At 39.8% G+C, this 14,445-nt stretch overlaps 1 protein-coding gene across 1 annotated transcript in view; it reads right to left on the bottom strand.

The window, feature by feature from the left end:
* LOC106631899 overlaps positions 1-14,445 on the bottom strand; it is a 35,843-nt gene that overhangs the window by 20,795 nt on the left and 603 nt on the right. The gene's annotated exons all lie outside the window — the stretch shown is intronic.

The following is a 14,445-nucleotide window of genomic DNA, read 5'->3' as shown; positions in this document are numbered from 1 at the left end:
TTGAGGAATGGATTGTCTTCAGTTCCCAGAAAAGCTAAATATACCCAAACAATCTTTTTAAGCACTTAGATGATATGGAGAGAAGGAACAGCCACCTTGGTTATGTCAAACCAGTAAAATTTTCTTCAATATAAGATTTACACAGGGGAGGAAGAATAAATGTCAGGATTTACTTGATTAATGTCTTTGACAGCCTTAAGTACTGAAACTTTCTCATGACCAAATTAAAAAGCAGGATCTTGACAATTACCACGAATTTCCAAATAGTTCTAAGTGACTAGATGCAAAAGAGGAGTCAACAAGGTCAGGATGATGGAAAGAATGAATACTACCTTGGGATGCATAGCTTATGTGACACAGGACATAATCCTTTCACCTAATACTGCTCCTCAGAGTCTCAGAGGGACAACTGCAACTCACCCTGAGCACAGGTCTTGGAGCCAGACAGGAACAGCTGGAGAAAAGCCACAACAGAACTACCACCAGACACAGACAATATTATTATTAATATTATTATTATTTCCTGACAGGAAAGGCTGAGAGAACTGGGGACACCAACCTTACACATAACACTGAGGAGAGAGAAGAGTCAGTTCTCTCCATCCACAGCAAACAGAATAAGCAACAAAATGTTTGAATTGCTGTAAGGGAGAATTCTATGCAATAGAAAACTAACAGCAAAGTAGTTAAGAGTAAAACTAGGCTGCCTGGTGAGGTTGTGGAGTCTCCATCAAATAGGTCATTTTAAGAGCAGGTTAAACAAACAAGTAACAAAAAGCAGAATCACTACTGTCTCCACTGGGCAGAAAACAGATGAATGAGATAAAAATAAGCATGGAAAAAAACCTTGAGGTTAAGACTTCAGAGCACTGATGAGAGATTTTGGAATATTATAATCAACTTTGGTGTCAGATTTAAGGAGCTGGTTTACAAAGATGGCTGCTTGAATTTTTGTCTGCTTCCTAGAGTGCAATTAAAAACCCCAAAACAACGACCAAAAAAACCCACAAACAAACAAACAAAACACAACCACCACCACCAACAAAAAAAATGAAACAAGAACACCAAACCCACACCATAAAACAATCTTAAAGAAAATCAATTGTATTCCTCAGACAAATCATCTACCTTTTAATATGTATCAAGGTATATAATTACAAATACTAATGTGCTTTAATATTTTAAAAGAAGATTAAAGGATCAAGAATTAGTGGAGTCTACCTGATATGATTCACAGAGGGAAAAACCAGAGCCAAAAAGCTCAACTCCCCTGGAAGCTACACAGCTCCTGATACCCTCCAGACTACCTGCCTGCTCAGTGCTCTCTCTCACAAATGCTCAAATGAAAGAGATTAGGAAAATGGAAAAATAAGACAGTCCAATTAGAACGGTAAATCCCCACAGTAGCTGTGGGACACAGGCATCCTTTCTGCCTCTCCCAGCCCTATTCATGGCAGTACAGTGGAGCTGGAAGCCTAACCAGTATAATTTCCAACTAGCCCAGGAGGTCTGAGCACGAGCACTGGTTTTCCATAAAGAGGAGCCACCAAGATTCTTCCTGTTCAATAGTGCCAGGCAAATTTTGCTTAAGAGGAAAAGAATCCCAAGAGCATATTGGAAGGGCAGGGATCCTCTCATACTTTAACAACAGGGATTTGTGCTCCACTAAACTCCAGTAAAGTCCACTAAGCAGAGGCACCTATAAAAGAAATAATCATCTGACCTCACACCTTTCTGATCATGTAGTAACATTCATTAACAGATTACTGCTAGAGCTATGCAAACTCTCTCATGTCACAAACACCACTCTATGCAATAGCCATTTTGGTGAAAAAATTAAGACAAGGACAATTTCTAGTCATAAATAAAGTCTTAAAAGCCTCAATAAAGGCAGTTCCTTGCATCAACTAATTTTTGCTGGTCATGAGTTAATACCAACACTAAAAAAACTTTGCCTGTAACTTCAAAAAGTTAAACTACTCAAGCACACTATACAAAGAATATATTTGTGGCAGAAGTGTCAGAGACAAGACAATGCAAGCAAAATAAAACAGTGAAGACTAATTTCCTGCTATAAAAAAGAAGGAAATACACAAGTAACAGAGAAACCACAGAAATTTTTTTTTCCATCAGACAAATTCCCTAACTTGGGAAAACAATTAAAATGTAAAAATACAATTATTTGGGAATTATTTTTTATTATTAGGACAATACCTCACATAATGAGGGCTGGAGTGGGAGTGTTGATCTGCTGGAAGGTAGGAAGACTCAGCAGAGGAATCTGGACAGGCTGGACCAGTGGGCCCAAGGGTCTGAGGTTCACCAAGTGCTGGGTCCTGCCCCTGGGTCACAACAACCCCTGCAGTGCCACAGCTGGGGCAGAGTGGCTGGAAAGGGCCCCGTGGAAAAGGACCTGGGGGTGCTGGGTGAGGAGAGTGGCTGAACATGAGCCACGTGTGCCCAGGTGGCCAAGAAGGCCAATGGCAGCTGGGTTAATTATTATTAATTAAATCAAATTAAATCAGCAGTGGTGTGGCCAGCAGGACCAGGGCAGTGACTGCCACCCTCAGCACTGAGTCCTGGTGTTCAGCTCTCAGTCACTGAGCTCCAGAGGAGGGACAGGGAGCTGATCACTCCCATAAAGAGTGGCTGAGGGGGCTGGGGGTGTTTAGCCTGGAGAAAAGGAGGCTCAGGGGTGATATCACTGCTTTCTACACCTCCCTGACAGGAAGCTGTAGCCAGCTGGGGCTCAGTCTCTTCTCCCAGGCAACCAGCAACAGGAAATGGCTTCAAGCTGTGCCAGGGGAGGTTTAGGTTGGGCATAAGAAGGAATTTCTTTGTGAAAACAGTTGTTAAACATTGGAATGGACTGCCCATGGAAGTGGTAGAGTCACCATCCCTGAAGGTACTCCAGAAATGACTGAACATGGCACTTAGTGCTATGGTTTAGTTGACATGGTGGTGATCAGTCAAGGCTGGACTCCACGATCTCAGAGGTCTTTTCCAATTTAATTGACAATGTGATTCTGTATCCTCCATTTTGTAACATTGTACACTATTTATATGCTATTTCTCCAAGTTAAGCCTTCACGGAAAAAGCTCATGATGAGGATGTTGACTTTCTCAGGATTATCACAAATATAAACAGGGTTAGGAGTAAATTTCTTTGATTTTTTTTTGTTAGTGTTTTTGGTGCAAAGGAGGTCTAGTACCAGTTAGGATCCTCAAGGCTTCAGCAGAGGAGACACAGCCTACCATGGACATTTGCAGCTTAACTGTCAAATCATCAGTAACACCTTATGACTGAGAGGATGAGCCAATGTCACCAACAGGTAACACCATCAAGGACAACCTGCTGGCTTCAGAGCTTGTTTCAAAACTGGCTTCACATTTAGACAAATTCTCGTTTCTGTGACCTTAGTTAAAAGCCACAAAGGTAAGCACACATTCAGACTTCTGTCTGAATGTGCTACTTAAAGAATATATTACCACAGGCCATTTCTAGTAAGGTTTTAACAAATTTCTAGGGATCAGAACAATCCCTTAAACCTTACACAATCACTAGATTTTTTCACCTGAATAAAAGTTAAAACATAAGCTCAGAATTACTTTAAATATTGACAGAAGAATGTTCCTCTTCATCTTTTAAGGTGCAGCCATCAAGTTTACAAAAAACATACAACAAGCAGCCTAGATAATATTCAGTGTGTGATTGTCATAATTTCTGCATAATTCTGAAAAGCAGTAAGCTAAGTCACCAATGACAGCACTTCTGAAAACATTAAATAATAATTAATCTTTAACTTTGTTACTATGCAATGTTTCTTAGTACAAAGTTCCATACCCTCCTACATAAGGTTTCAAATCTCTAACTAGTGTATACTGTAGAAATATGGCAGCCTGTTTTTCAGACAGAATAGTTAATTGTTTTTTTTTTTTTTTCCTTTGAAAGCATAAGAATCTTTTTTAAAGCTTTTTTTATATCTAAAAATTATGGAACTTTTAACTTTGTCCACTTTCATTCTTGTAGCTCAGACTTATGATACTAAAAAACCCCAGCCTAGTCAGCTTCAGGCTGCTGCTGCAAGCTGTCTCAAATCACAGCAGCCACCAGTACAATTCCCTGCAGAGTCCCTGAAAAGAAGTGGAGAATGACAGTATAGTAGAGCCAAATCTTGGGAGCAGCCAGGAAAAAATGTGAAGATAGAATAAAGATGATCACACAGATAAAACAGCAAAGTTTCTGTGACAGTAAAGGAGAGTTCTATCTCTTGCTGGATGACAAGCTAAAACCTTAATTCATCTGAAGCCTATTCCAGTAAAGATCTGGGTTTCAACTACACATTAGCTACAGCCACACAGATAAGTTAAAGCCACTAAAACAAATTTGTGAAAAACTTCTAGTGAACCTCAGCTAAACCACCATCTGTTGAGGCAGCAGCTGATTGAAGATAAGCAGCCTGGAAGCATTATGGCAATTAAGAAATCTTTTGGTCATTAACTCCACACCAATTAAACACTAAAGGCTGGCAGAACCGTACTATGGCTCAAAATTGCTTTTTAAGGGCAACTCTTCTGTTTCCTGTGACTGGTTTCAGGAAGAGACACAGTGTGGCAAAGAACCTTGAAATATTTTCTCAGATACTTTGTCCACTGGCAGCCCACATATATGTGCGTTCTCCTATTCAGAAATAATTTCCATGCACACATACAAAGTACTTACTTCATTCCTACACTTACATAGCAACCTCTTTAACCCATATTTAAAAACACCATGTTCCAAAAAGCCTCATGCACACACACATTCTCACTCATACATCTGCCCGTGGAAGTGTCTCTGGGCTTGCATCATTAATGTTATCCAAATTCAGAGTGTCATATCTATCTCAGTGAAATATTCCCTACAACACATTTGAAATTGTCAACTGTTAAGTTTAATATAGTTACAGAACTTGAAAGAGATTTCCTTAACTTCCTTTAATATTTATAAAGTAACAAAAGTCTGCCTATTACAACATGTTTTTCTCAAGGCATTTTTAATGTAAACTACCAATCTCAGTGGGAAAAAGCACCTAATAGCAGAAATATCTGAAATACCTGGTCAGCCTCGAGAAGAAAAGAAGACCAAGAGTACATCTTATCAATGTCTACAAGCATCTGAGAGGAGGGTGTCAAGCACATGGAACCAGGTTCTACTCAGTGGTGCCAGGCAATAGCACAAGAGGCAAGAGCTGGAAACTGATGCACAGGAAGTTCCACCTGGAAAGAACTTCCTCACTATGCAGGTGACTGAGCCCTGGAACAGGCTGCCCAGAGATGCTGTGGATTCTTCCTCACTGCATTCCAGATATTCCAGAACTGTCTGGAAACCACCTGTACAGCAAGATGCTCTAGGAAGACCCTACTCCAGCAGGCAGGTTGGACCAGATGACCCCACCAGTGGTCCCATCCAACTGCAGCAATTATCTGTAAAATTCAATGTCATCATCACCTCTCCAGCTTAGGAAGTCTTCTGCTCTGAGAGCTCAAGTTTCTATTTCTGCATGGAGGGAAACAAACAAACAAACTCAATAACACCCCACCACCAAAAACCAGAAAACAAGCTTTGATATTAAAAAATTTCCTACTTTAAAACCTTAATTATTTTAGCCTCAAAATACAGAAGAAATCATAAAGTTTGCAGTGCTCACAGTTAGTGCACTGACTTCAACCACATCAACATACAGCTGTTTGTACTAGGTCTCTCTCTTTGAAAAAAGCCTCAAAGAGAGAAGTGGGTGGTGGAGTGTATTCAAGTCTGGCACCCCTGCCTAAAGCCACATCTTTTGCTTCTAAGGAGCCATCACTGATGCAGTTTCAGCACAAAGCTGAAAGCAGAACAGGAGTCAAGGTAGAGCCTTATGGCACTACATGTACACTGCATAATATGGTTTCCAACCTATTGCAATGCTACACATGATGAAATATCCCCTAATACACAGACTTAAGAGTCATGGCTTGCATTAATTAACAAACTGCTTTCAGGAAAATTATTCAACTGATAGTCTTCTTTTCCTTCCCTCACTTGACAATCCTGGTATCACAACAGACATTCAAACCTGAGGCACATAACCAAAACTTCTCAGTCAAATTCAAAACACAAGTCTACATCATGCCATGCTTAGCTAGTGCATTCAGCAGTCTTTTTTTCTTGAACTCAATTGTCCATCTCAAAAGGCCAAGCATATTTCATGTACCATCAACAATGCTTGCTTGCTCTTTTACAGTTTTCTCCCCTCATTCACATTAACTCATCTCCTACTTCATCCAAGAGGAAAAAACCCCACATTTTAGTCTTATTCTATCCCTCTAAAGACCCCACCCTCATTCACTACCCACAGACTTCTGTTAATTTACCAAGCCTGTAAGTGCCACCTGTTTCTTCTGACATATGAGGAGAATAAAAGCAGAGTGAAAAAGACCAGTCCCCAAAAAAGCAGTGTTTTTCTACAAAAAAGGTGCTGCTTCAGGGTCTTGTTCAGATGTCAGTCTAGCTGGCAAATATCCATGTTTAGAGCTCCTAAATGATGGCTGGTGGGCAGAGCTCAACACTAACACTGAGTTATCCTGCACTAGCTCTGGCAGCAGCCAGCCCTGCCAGCACACAGCTGTGCCAAGCCCACCTGAGAGGCAGCTGACTACCCTAAATCCAGATCATATATTAGCTTAGATAACCACTTTTAATAAAAGCTGGCTCAGGAGCCAGGTGGTCCTAACACAACATGCCATATTAATTTCCCTCCTTCTCAATACCTTTATGAGTGTTACAACTGAGATTCCCAGTACTGTAAAACCTCCTTCAGATTCTGATGCTGTAGAGAAACATGCCTACTACTCACTCCTTACTTTCCAGTACCCTTTCTGAGGACTAACTTTAGAGGTTACTTCTGCTATGCCTGCAGATTTCCTCAAGGAGGTGAAACCTCAAGGAGGAAGTAAAAAGATAATGATACAAAAACATATCTTAATTAATTTACTGTTGTCCACACAAGTCAAAGTAGCAAAACCCTTTGAGTGGGCTTCAGTTGCCAGTGTCTTTATTCCTAATTCAAAAAATTACAAATACTTATGGTTCCATGGAGCCCTTGACATTTTTAAATTACAACTACTGGATTTAACTACCACAGCTAACTTATCAATCATTTATTATTTAATAACAGATATCAATCACTAGAGTTTTATATTCTAGCAACGCATGCATATGTTAATAGCTCATGTCTACAGCACACGTACAGGTTTGTGACATAAACCAAACACTGCCCAGTTCTCTACACAGTTTGGTCTTGCTTTAAGTAGCAAAACCACTATTTCCAAAAAGAGCAACAACTGACTTAGGAATCAAAGTGAGCAAGGCTGACATTGCATTGCAAGCCATGACTAAACAATCACTTTTGATATTGTAGGCATAATTAATATCTGGAAGAATAAAGATGGGCATCTGAAAATTTACATCTCGAACAGTGATGTGTTCTGTGCCGCCAGCCAGACACTTCCATCCAGCCTGCTACCTCTCCCTGGAGAAGAGAAGAAACAGCTATTTAGAGCAGCAAACACTGCCCCAACAGCTGATCACATCCTCCATCTGTCTGCAGCTCAACACAGACCACTGAACTGCTGCCAAAGCAGTTAAAGGGAAAAAAAAAGCCAGCAGCTTTTTCCTATGAGCAACCGTCATCCAGGAACCCTCCCAGAAATTAGTCCTCACTGCCCATTGTGGCTCCTCCTGGACCACAAGCAATTTACCTCCCACAGGCACATTCTAACAGGAGTAGGAGACGAGTCCATAAGAGAATCCCTGAAGTCCAGATGCCATAAGTGACAAGTTTGCTCAAGATCCAGGCAGTCCACAGCTCTGGACTTCAAAATAATTACATTTGTGACCTTGTAAAAACTTAGTTATGTACCTGGGTGATTGTTGTCTCATGTTTTTGAACATCCTTTGCAAGTAAACACCTGTCAAAGCTACTACAAGCCAGTTCAACAGATCAGTGTGTGAAAGGAGGACTAATGTAAAGGACTACTGTGCATGAACACTTTGTGACCTTCCACACCAAGTAACAATTCAGAGGCACCCACAACCTAGTGTGGCTTGTTCCTCTAGGCCTGAGGAGAGACTGTGTATAGGAATATTTCATGGAAGCACACAGAGATTTTCTGAAAAATGTACAGTGAAGTAAATCTTTTATTTCCACCTTATAAATGAGCAAAGTTACTCTTTAAGATTTACGATATGACCCAAGGGGTCTTGTATCATAACCTGTTTGAGCTCCAACTTTTTTTGTTTTTTTAAGAGGAAGAAACCATAACTGAGTAGGCAGGTAGAGGCTAAGCATGGCCTCCTACATAGGTTTTTCACCTTATCTGACTTCAGCACTCAGCTTATGCCAAAATGTCTCCAGGCTCCCTTCAATAAAGAGTGGAGAGAGATGGCCCCTCTACAGAGTGATGCAGAACAGGAACCTGTCTCTCAGATGCCTGAGCAGGTTCTAGCATTGCTAGGAATTTTGAGATGGAGAGAACTACCTTTGTGGCTTTTGCAAAAGAAGGGGAGTTGATTATTTAAGAACTTTATTATTCATTATTTAAGTTGATTATTTAAGTGGGTTAAAGTTCCCACCCCAAGGAAGTTTTTCACCACTTCAACATGAACAACTTCAGTTCAACAGCTTAGAAGAGGCTCACAGGCAACCCCATTAATATTCCCCCTAAAATCCACTTTGCAAAACAGTGCCTGGACTAACTTCTGCATCACTAAAGCAGCTGTACATCCTCTCTTAAAAATGTAAATAACAAAAGAATATTTAGGAAAAAATATTTACCTCATGTAAATGGCTATGCTGCTCAGATGTATCTTTGATAGTATTTCTGGTGTGTTTCCTCACAGGGGAGGAGGTGAAGGTCAGTAATGTCATAGGCTGCCTTGAATTTTTACAACACAAAATTAAGTGATTGCTGTGTCAAAAAAAAAAGGCATATTTATTCTACTGCATTCTCAGAAAAGCCTCAATTTAGGCAGTTCCTGTAATACCATTAAGAGTAACATCATAAATGTAATTTCCCTGTTGAACTCTTCATTTGCAGCAAAGAAGGAACTGAACTGCAGTATTCTTTGAGACATTTAACTAAAATATTTCATTATGTTTCATTATCCTAGGAAAATTCCACATATGGAATATTCTTTCTCAAAACAGACCAGTCCACAGCTACCTTTGCCACTATTAAATTTTAAAAAAAATACCACAAGAAAGGAAAATGTAGGGACTGTTTCCATTACCTTAATAAAAGGGGATATATGACCTCCTCTCCTCAGTGAAGGAGCCCCAATAAATATTAAACCTTCTTTGATTACTCAGATCCATACAAACCCAGAACACTGCCTAGCACACCCATGAAGTCCTGTACATCCTAATAAAGCAAGTTTATTTCCCAGTTATTCCTCCCAATCACTTCTCCACAATATGTCTTCAGCAGGTCTGTATTTGTTCAGGACCACCCTTGCTAAACACACAGATCCAGGCCTGAACATTACTCTCATAGGCACCAAGCACCACCAAACTCAATTTCCACACCCTCTCAGCTCTCCTTGGCAGGCAGAAGAGAGGCTGACTGGATCTCCTGTTGTAAAGGAGAAAGTATCCAAAAACTCCCCCCAAGATGAGATACCACTACAACAGGAAAAATGCCATAACCAAGAAAATAATGTAGTATTAAATACTTACATAAAGCTTCACATACTGTTTGGGGTCAAAAAACTTGCAGGATAAGAACCCTGGATATTCTCATCAATATACACCTATTTCAGAACTAACTTTCAAACTAATCTAGTTCCAAATTAAATCACCAAGGTTTTGCTTCCACAGTCAGGAAACAAAAGGGAGGAGAGGAAGGGAGTCACTATGTTTTTTGGAGTAAAAAATTTCTCTCTCTCAATCTCTCATATTTTGCAACCAATACAGCAAGGAGAAAAAAAATCCTCTGCCTTCACACCTGGAATCAAATGTCTCCTAAGAAAGGTACAGGAGGATCATTAGTTGATACAGGTTAGAAACTGATTATTTTCAGACACACTTTTGGTATTTTGGTTGTTTCATTTAACAATTCACAACCAATTATTGTCATTATCAGGTGACCATGATTTTGCAGGTGCAGGAGGTGGGGGAGAAATGGACTGCTCAGGGATTGGATATACATCAAGGTCATGAGTACACACAGGCACTCTCTTCCCAGGGCAGCATCATGAGATCTGACCCAATCACTGGTTCTGTGCCTCTGGTCTCAGGTCTATTAGCTGAAAAATGCCTGAACTGAGCATGGGAAGAAGCTATGAAAGAGCTAATAATGTCAATGTTATGCAACCACTAAGCTTGTTTTAAAGTTTGAAATGTTCTGTTTAGATTCTGCTTCTAAATTAGCAAGTTAACTCAACCATACCATCTAAAGCAAATCCTAATAGTTTTATCCCATTCTGTCTCCTTTTATTACAAAAAGCAGAGCATAAGCTCTTCAGGGCAGGCACTGCATGTCTATTAAAAAAAAAAAAAGTGAACTACCTTTAATCAGAGGAAGAAATTTACTACCTGACTGTCACAAAGGCTTGTTTTTCTTCAAGTCAGTGTTTCTAAGTACCGGCTGCCTCAGCCTGAGGAGCAGAGGTTAGAATACTGTTTTATTAATTTGAATTTATCTAGTTTACCTGAGCCTTGACAAAAAATGGCCAAAAAAGTTTGCTTTTGGAGAGGAGGAGGCCCTACATAAAAGCACAAAAGCTAGCTATTTGCTGAACTTCTGAGCCCCTGACAAAGCTCCTCTTATGAGTGTTTGAATCATGGAAGGGGAAGAGAGAACAGGGAAAATCTGGAATCACAAATCAAACACAGATATCACTAAAACACAATGAGCTACAAAGCTGCTGAAGAAATTGGCAATGTACATTCTGCTATGTATAGAATCTCTATTTAAAAAGCAGTACCCCATAATAAAAAATTAGTCTGCTGAAGTATTCTATGAAATTCTCAAACAGCTGTCCAATGTAAGAAGATTCAATACACTACTATATTTGACATACAATACTTTGAAAAATGCAAATGAGAGAATTGTAAAATGGCTACTAAATTACTCCCTTTAATAACACAAGATTGGTCAGACTGTAACAAAAACTATTTCTGTAGTTGATCAGCTACTGACACACCACTCTTCCCTCCAAAATACCTGAACATACTAATGAATAGCCAATTTTGCTATAGTATATGTATGAATTATGCAGTGGTTGCTAGAGATAATGCCTCTCACAACATCAATAATCCAACTGTCCGTCAAAAATTCATAGGATCAAATCAAGAAAGCCTGATGCAATTCATTACTGAATTAAAACAAAACCAAAACAGAACAGAAAGCAACATCTATTTCTATAAATACACATATTAAAAAGAAAAAATCCTAGAGAAGTCCTGCAGCAGCACTGGACAACTAAATGTCTCGGTTTCCAGTTCCAGTTAAAGTTGACACAGTTACAGGTTTTCAAAACTGAGACTCTCTTGCACTGATACACTGCCAATGCACCCTTAACTTCACTAGCACTCCAAACCACCTGACAGTGCCTCAGAGGATGAATTCAGAGGGTATAAAGCATGTGCATGGAATAACATTCCTTCCAGGAAGATCCCATTAGGAGTTGCCCACTTGCATCCCAGAACAAGACTCAGCATGTTCTCTAATAGAGAATTTAGCCTACAGTCTTCAAAAACCCTCCAGATAAGATGTATAAAAACATCAATTCAAATTTATTTGTTAGCACTAACAGGGTTAGCTAGAATTTCAATACTGGCGCATGAGCTCTTAGTCTGAACCATAATACATTCATTTTTAAACTACAGTCAACCTGTTTTATGAAGGATACATTATCCTGAACAATTATTGACACACAAGAATGTGGACCACACACAGGATTATTCATTTAACATCCTGTTTCATTCTGTCTTTTAGACAAGTTTTGGAAGAATCACCTAACAGAGCACTAATAGAAGGATGTGCCCACCCCACCCAGAATGGCTTCCCTAAAACCAGGTAAGTGACAAAAGCTGGAAACTACATGAGAGCAATGAGAGCATGACAACAAGTAGAACACACTACACTGCGCAGCAAACACTACATTTGTGGCGGGCTGGTGGTTATATTTCACATCTTTTCAAAGATTAAATAAAATATAAGTTAGTTCAGCAGAGAACTGGTTGATGATTGCTCTTACCCACCAAAGGGAACTTCACATTATTCTGGGTAAGATGAAAGTAAAGCAAGTCTGGTTACTACTTTGCAGCTATTAGTGTGTTGCTTACTCTCCATCCAGGCAAAACAAACATTGCACCTAATTTAGAAGTGATCCGTCCCGTAAAATACAGTTTTGTTTCTCAACTTCATCCACAAAAAACATCTAGTCTTTCACCCAAAAAACCAAGTCTTGTTTTGACCATGTACCTTAAACTATCAAATTTTTACACACCATTAAGGTGATCCTATTTTCACATCAGCAAGAGTCATGCAATGACACTTTAAGATTTCATCTTTGCAACAAGATTATCAGCAAATTTTTAAGTACTGGCAATTTTCACGTCACAACCATTGGAAAGCTATTGGAAGTGTCAAGAAAGAGGTCACTGAAACCACCATGGAGTAAGCAACACCAACTTTAAAGCAGCATTATGGGGTATAAGCATTTACCTATCTAGAAACTGAGCACAGGCATTTACCTGTCCCCAAAACCTCATTCTAAAATGCTTACTGTTTGATTGATCAACATCTCTGCTGCAGGTGTACTCTAGTTTAACTAATCTGTTTGTTTAACTGACTTAACTCCCCCCCCCCTCCCCTTGCCCAGCAGCCTTCAGAATCACTTGTATCACACTACAAATGGAAATGGAATCATTTGACAACTCACACATCTAATAGAGGCAAAACAGACCAATTAAGACAAAGTCAGAAATGCATTAAATCACATGTTGTGTACACTTACAAACGTATGAGTAACATGTAAGCAAGTGTAATAGACAGATGCATTCTCCCAAAAATTTAGTGCTGAAACACAGTACTTAATTTTCAAGACATGACATACTTTCAGAGAGATTTTATTTGGAACTGCCTAGTCTGAAAGAAATAAGGAACACGAAGTAGGTAGACTAGCAATGATTTTGGCTTTCAAGATCAATTTCAGAAAGATCCCATACAGTCTGATGAGAACCAAAGTTCTAGACTACACATAACCACAAGCAACAAACATCAAAATATTGGGGGTAATGGAGCCACATCAATGTCCCATCCTGAGCATCATGTTGCTGCTGGTTTTACTTCCCTTGGCATGATGATGTCTAACCATATCTAGGAACCTGTGCCTGTAAAGGCTTGTGATCTAAGACATAAAACAAAACGAGACACATCTTCCTGGGTACAGGTTTAGTTAGAATAGTGTTGAGTGATGACTTGCAAAGTTGCAAATAAAAACCTGCACACCTCTTGCCATTAGGCACATCATTCTTCTGGGTATCTAAGTCACATATAGGCTACTGTCCCAAAAGGAAATTATGCATGAAGTGTCAGATTAGGACAGACATACAGAAGCGGTTAATCTAAAGTACACTAGCCAAGTATGAAAGTGTATGAAAGCAAGCTTTAAACCGAGGGGAAAAAAGTCAACCTACAATCACCAGATTGATTGTTGACCCAGCAAAATAGATGGGCACAAAACTACATGGAGAACAAAATAAACCCATTTGTTGTATCATGGCATTTCAGACATGCTACATCACAAAAGCCAATTCTTTCATTTCCCTTTCATGTGCACAACAAGTTTATGAGAGCAAGAGGAAACAGAGCAGGTGGTATGTGAACATGATAGGAGATGTTTTCTGTCCTGGCACAGTTTCTGATACCTGAACACAAGCTCTGTGTTGATAACGAAAAACTTGAGGTAACCTTCACAAGAGAAAGGAACATGAACTTATTTGCTCTTTTGCTACTGGAACTAATAGGACACCTTTTTAAGGGCTTGATCCTTGAGTATTTTTTCTTGGAAAAAAAAATCAGTTAAACTACACAATCTGCTCGAATAAATTTCACCATAATATGAAATAATGTAACAGATCTGAATTATTCCAAGGCACCAGAGTGCCAACCACAGTCCAAGCTACAATGAACCTCCTATGCTTAATGACGAAGTTGGTCACTGCAAAAAGGGCGTAATGGAGGTGTCTTTTTGCTTTCTCAAGGCCTGCCCGCCTATTTGTTCCATCTCCTCCATTAAGGTGAGACCCCGCGGCTGGGGAGGCCGAAGCTGATTTCAGGACAAACCCCAGGACGCGGCGGCCCCGCGCAGCCGGCGCGGCCCTTCCCCCACAAAGGGCGGGGAGCTGCGGCCGC

Source organism: Geospiza fortis, unplaced genomic scaffold (genome assembly GCF_000277835.1).
Source record: "Geospiza fortis unplaced genomic scaffold, GeoFor_1.0 scaffold147, whole genome shotgun sequence".
NCBI lineage: Eukaryota > Metazoa > Chordata > Aves > Passeriformes > Thraupidae > Geospiza > Geospiza fortis.
This window is presented reverse-complemented; position numbering and strand designations above follow the sequence as displayed.